Genomic DNA, 6,611 nt, shown 5'->3' on the forward strand with positions numbered 1-6,611 from the left:
AATGGAGTGTAAAGAGTAAACTTGGGTGATTTGCAAAAGGCACCAGCCTTGTGCCTTTTCCAAACTGGTTGATTTATGTGCTGTTTGCTGTTTTTGAGAACACAAAACAATTAATTCATGTGTGAAAAGAACAGTGAATTAATCCTGGAGAGCCCTGGAGCCTTTAAAGACCTGAATCATATGTTGAGCTCGTTTAAAACTTGCATAAGAAATTAATGTAGAATAAAGCCCTTTAATTTGAAAAGTGCATCTATAGTAGGTGTCCCTAGGATATCTTCTGGATCATTATTCAGAAAGGTTAAGGAGGACTTTATTTTTTCCTTTCTCTCTTTCTTTTTTTCCCCCCTATATTCAGTATGTATTTTCCAGTTTGCAGCTCAACGTGGTGCATTTCAACTTATAAAGAGGCAGAGGTTTTAAAAAGAAACGGGGAGCTTTTTATTCACCTTCCACTTAATTTCCTTGCTGCCTTGCCAGTCCCAGCTTAATGAATGTAATTGCTACCTTTGATGAAAATACTATTATCAAGATCACACATTACATTGGAAAACAGTTTTTCTTTAAACACAGCTACTGCAGTCTCTAATTATGCATGTAACAAGTGGCTCCTGAACAAAAGAGCATGTTGTCTACAATTGCTAGGAATTGGAGCAAGGCAAATTTGAACAAAGAACAGATTAGATTTGCTCCATGCTCCACAAAGCCCATTCCCCTGATTAATTTCCTGCAAAAACTAAAACAATTCTCTCTTAAAAGAAACTAACCCTCATCCCCAGAATGATCCATATGCCATTTGTGTCAATCTATATGATGATAATGGCTACAGATTTAAATTATTAACTATTAGGTGTAGTAAAAGAGGAAAGCTCTTTTATAAACTTACCTTTTCATATGTAAATAAGCAGTACAAGGACTTAAGGAACAAAAACCTGACTTTTCTGTGGAAACCAGGAGCAAGAAAGCACCCAGTAACTGAAAGTCTGAATTGTGCATGTATAATCCAATTATTTTGTCAGTTTACTCTGTGCTCCGTGTTCTGCACAGGCACTGCAGCAGGAGAACCAGGGCTCCCAATGTCCTGTTGGGTTTTCCAAGGATGACACATTTGAGGGCTGATTTCCTTGTTTCCATTTGTGGAGAGTTCTTCTGAAAAAGGCTTTCATTTAATTCTCAAAGCAAATCGTTTTGTCAACAGGGTTTAATGAGTCAAAACCAGGTTTGGAGATGTACTTTGCTATTATTCCACGGAAAAGCAGGTAAATTTTTGAATTAGGACTTGGCCTCCTGCAACACGGATTGAATTGTTTTTTGGTATTTCTAATACCAGGAATTAGTCACAGCAGTTTAGAACACAGTGTTATTTTTCATTCCTACTTGTATTGATTCAGGATCCCTGGCTGTGGTACGTAGGATGCATATAAACCACAGTCAGGTGGGTTAAAGCCAAAAAAATAAAGAATTCTGCTCCGAGGTGTTTTCAGGCTGGGTTAGGACTGGGTGCGGACTAATACAAACCAGGGTCTAGATTATTTTTTAAGGAAAATTGCCGAGCTTCTCTCCTGGAAGGAAATAACAGCAGGCATGGTGGTTACGGTGCCAGCAGTGGCAGAGGTGTGTGTAACAGCAGCCTGCTTTTCTCTGCACGGGAGCTGCCAGAGTCTTTGCGTCCTCCAAATGTCACTGCAGAGATGCCAGGGACAATCCTGCCCCTGTCACACCCTGTCGTTTATCCCTATCAATCCCAAAAGGTGCTTTGTTTGCAGGTTATCACAGTTCTTTCCAGTTCACATTACTTGTGGTCATATAAAATCTTTAAAACCTACCCCACAGATCAGAAAAAAAACCCAAACCCCTCCTAATTTTAAATGAGGATAGAATTAATCAAGATGTAATTATGACATCAAATGAAATTACTTGGAACAAAAAAATCCTTCTCCACCATCTTTAGGAAACTGAATAAAAGAAAATGTAAGGCATTTCTTAGAAATGAAAGTAATTTCTGTTCCCAGACAGTTTTTCTCAGGTGTTCCAGATACTGTGGGTCTTGTGATGATGGGACACCACAGAGCCTGCACTGGTGGGGAAAAAAAACCCCATGAGAACAGCCCCATGTTTTTGAGGCCTCTGGCTATGACAAAACAGGGCAGGCCTGTGATTTCTACCTGGGGAAGCTGGAGAACAAAACCAGTATACTCACAAAATCCAGAATAACTTGTGGTTTTGTTCCTTGTCTCCCTTCAACCAAGTTGAAAGTCATCTCACGAGTCTGGGGCAGCACTCCTGTGCACTTTTCTGAGAAAGTGTCAGGGTGTGACTTTTGCTCCTTTTAGGGACAAGTCCATTGTTCAGCTCTTGTTTTAATGTAGCATTTGCTGCAACGCACAGTAAAAAAAGGCTGGGGAGCTTGGCAATATCCCAGTGGCACTTGGAATATTTATCCCTCCATCGCACTGTGCCCACCTGGGTCTCACATCAGCCAAATGCAGAAGTTTAGCACAGTTCCCGGTGTGACCCAAAAGTCCGTAAGTGTTCCTCTAGGTGTGATGCAGCACCTAACAATGCATTTTTTAAGCACAGCCATTGTCTGGGATAAACATTAATCCCCAAACCCGCCATGGCCCCTGGTGCAGGGGCTGTGTGGGGGCACAGCAGATTTCTCTGGGGCTGTGAGCACCTGACTGCTGTGGAGGATCGCTTGTTCTGCATAGGCAGATCAACCAGAAGCTGAAAACTCCAGCCCTGAAGCCTGCACCGGGTGCTGCAGTGAACTGAAAGGAGCCAGCCCCAGTCCCTGGGCGAGCTCTGGTTTCTGTGCAGAGCCCTCCTCGGTCAGAGGGAAGTGCTGCTCCCTCCCTTTGTGCAGCAACAGGACACTGGTGCTGATCATTAATTGGGATTTAATTAGTATTAGCCAGCGGTGGGGCAGGGTGGGAAGAGTAAATAGTGGACCAAAGAGGATGATAAAGAACTGAAAAGGAGAAGGCTTTAGTGAGGCTTTGCCCACCTCAGTCTCCTTCCCTTCTCCATGCAGTTCTTAAAGCAATGCACATCTTGGTCCGCATTTAAATAATCCCAGTGCAAAGAACCTCTCTGCTTTTAAACAATCCCGGTGGAGGTGCAAAAGGGAAAGAGTCAGTGCAGAGCCACGAGGAGCTCCTTCCCCAGCTGTGCTGGAGCTGAGCACGGGCCAGCTCAGCGCACCTCTGCTGGCACACAGGGGCCGTTTGTCTCAGGCTCTTCTCCATCCAGATGTATGATCCAGAGAGAAGGAAAAAGGAGTTGAGGTTTAAGCTCTTATCACTAAAGTGAGTCTCCCTCTACATTAAAAAACTATCCAGACATTGTAACAGGAATGGGTTCAGTTCTTATGTCATAAATTTGTGTGTGTAGAAAAAAGACTTATTGGGGAATTTAGCAGTATTTTTCGTTGAACTGGCAGTTGCTAACCATTACACCAGTATTTATTTGATTCTTAAAGAGCACAAAAGCATGGACTACAAATAAAGAAGATGGAGTAATAGCTTTTGACTGGACCACTAGCTTTAAACTTGAAATGAAGTGTCCAGTTTTGAGTTACTGTGTCCAAATGCCATTTGTACAGTTTGAAAAGTGGGGGCATTTTTCCAGCTTGTCACTGTTAGCTGTAGTTCATTCCAGTGAATGATATCACTGAAGGAGCAGTTGTTCTGCTATAAGTACTTCACTCATGACTGGAATGTATTAAATGTATTAATCTGTGCCTGAGAGTGTAATTTAGGGAAGCCCTACATTTGACACATTCTTGTACATCCTTATTTTATTGCCTTATCCTGCAGGTAACAATGTCTCAAAAGCAAAGGCACGGGATGAAGTCAAAATTACGTGTCACCAAATATTATATGCACTTTTTGCCGCTCATTTCGCTGTCAGAATTACGGATTTTCAACAACATTAGTTTAAATATGTTTATGACTTGATTTACACCTCCGGTGTCAAAATAAAACGCTAGGCAGGAGCTCAAGGTTTCTAATGAGCTGGGAGGTGAGATGAAGCCATGAGGGGAATGTCCCCAGCCCCAGAGCTCCATCTTTCATGACAAAACTCTGTCGCAGCCGGCGCCTGGGCCAAGCAAAGATAAAACGCGAGGGTTGAGTTATCCTGGAGAGTATTTGTCAAACCTGCTTTAAGCCAGCGGAATAAAAATGTATTTTTGTGGCAAGGTTAGGCTTTATGTCAACTAAGTGAACCCGTGAAGCATTTATAGCCACCTCGTGACCATTGCCTGTCATAAACTTGAAACGCTCTTAATCCGGAGGAGCGTAATTTCGAGGCACAAGAGGCACTCTCACCACCTTCCACCTGATTATCTCCCCTTTTGCTGGGGGAAATCAGGGATGGGCATGACCAGCGGTGACAGACCGCGTTTTCTGAGCGGCGCTGTGAGCTGTGCACCTGTGAGGAGGAGCGCGTGGCCTGCTGCCCAAACCAGGCGTGGCGTGGGAGCCCTGGCTGCTGCAGGTGGGGATCAACCCTGGGCCTGAGGAAGTCAAAGCAGTTTGAGCGGCTGGGTGGAAGGAACAGTGTGGGGCGCGTGTGTGAGCGTGCTGCAAACCAGCTCACCTCCCCTTCTTCGCGGGATGCGGAGAGCGTTTAACCACCGGTGCATCCCTAATCTGCGCTCAGGCGGAATTTCCCTGGAAGAGCCGAACCCTTTGGCTGCTCCCTTGCGCTGACACCCAGGTGTTCCCTTGTTCACATCCCAAAATAACCATCCCAGCTTTTCCTAGGGGGGGGGAAAGCCTTTTCCTGCTGAGGTGCCCCCGCTCCACCTGCAGGCGTGGTCAGCTGGCGGCGATGGGGATGATGGAGGAGATGGGAGCGGTGCCTGAACTCCGACCTTATCGATCCAGCCACCCCCTCCCAGCTGAGTGGCTGCAGCCCAGTCAGCTGAAAAGGAATTTAAAGGGCGCTCGTCCTCCCCGCGCGGCCCTCCCGTCATTAATAACGTTTTCATCCGTGACAGTGATAAACACGCGGTACTTGAGGGGAGTTTATTAGGGTCAGTCCATAAATAAAAATTAAAATTTAAAAAAATGGGTTTACACAGATGAACAGATGGATGAATAAAGTGATTGGTAAAACAATAAATATGAAAATAGACAGATGGATTGGAGTATCTGGCGGTGATTCTCTAAAAGCCCGATGCCTCATACGCTGGCAATGCGGTAGCAGACCCTTCTCTCCTCTCTGATAAAAAACAGATTTAATGAAGCCGCTGCAGAACTTATACATTTCGGGGATCTATGGCCTGACTAATATTTTGTCATTTAATGCCTATTCTCCAGCCTGATAAAAAGGATTGCAGCCATTTCTCTATGTCAGGTGTATAACTGAGTGCTACTAAAATTTAAATGTCTCATCTGTCCTTGGATCTAAATACAGATGGCCTTAAACCCCCGAGTTTTTCTTAATGCAGGATAGTATACAATACCCTGCCTGACTTCTTTTATCATTCTCAAAGAGACAGAGATTTGTATCTTGGTGGAATTCAGGCTATCAGGAACCAAATATTCTTCTTCACTTCCAAACTCTGAATATCACTTAGAGAAATAAAGCCAAAAATCCCAATAGCACTTCAGCTGGGGAATTCTGGCAGACCTTTATGCTTTATAAAACCCCAAATTTACTTAGGAAGCACTTGATGCGTGGCTGTCATGCCAGTTAAATTACAGATTTTATCGTTAGCTGGGCATTATTTAAAAGTGATGAGGAACTGGTAGAGGAGAAAAGTTCACAGCAGTTTCTTGTGATCTTTGTTTCTGGCTCTGCAGGCGGCTGAGCTGGAGCGGGAGGAGGCTTCATTTGGGGAAACTCGTGCAATCCTTAAGGGTAAACACTTGGCATGGATTCAAGGCTTTGAATTTGCCTTTGAATCAAAAAGAACCTTGATTGCTGTTACCTCGATCCCTGTGCTTATTGATCCTTGATCAGCCCTTCGGTCCCCCGTGGCCACGCAGGCGTTGCCTTGCACCCTGCACACCCATGTGCAGCATTGTTTGCTGCAAACGAAGATTTTGAGGGCAGAACCTGAGCTCAGGACTCATCCAGCCCGAGCTGGCCGTCAGTTTCCACGGGGAGCAGGTGCCTAAGTGAAATGGATGGGAAGAGAAGGCGCCCGAGACTCTGCACGGTTTGGTCCTCAGGAAGCGATTCAGCCCCGTAATGAAGAGGTGACGGGGCACAAAACCACTGTTAGTTAAATCCAGGTGTAAATGGAATAAGCCAAGAGTATTGCAGGTCCCTAATGAACAATCAGAGAGGTGGTTAGGATGGCGCAGAGCAGCTGTAGGGCTTAAAAAGCAGCAACAGTTGGGGGAATAATGGCTCGCAGCCAGTTGTCGAACAGATCTGAATGGCAGATTGGAGAGGAGGCAGAAATCCTTCTGTCACCATCCCCATCCAGCCTGGGACTGAGCTGGCCATAAACTGGCAGAGGGGGTCCTGGTGTAGGGGCTCTGTGCCCCACGGGCTCACCGGGCCACCAGCAAGGCTCCTGCTGCTGACTGGGAGCACAGGGCAGCCTGGGGGCCTGGCCACCAAACCCAGGAGCTGCAGGGTCTCCACGGCCAGCA

This window comes from Hirundo rustica, chromosome 8 (assembly GCF_015227805.2).
Source record: "Hirundo rustica isolate bHirRus1 chromosome 8, bHirRus1.pri.v3, whole genome shotgun sequence".
NCBI lineage: Eukaryota > Metazoa > Chordata > Aves > Passeriformes > Hirundinidae > Hirundo > Hirundo rustica.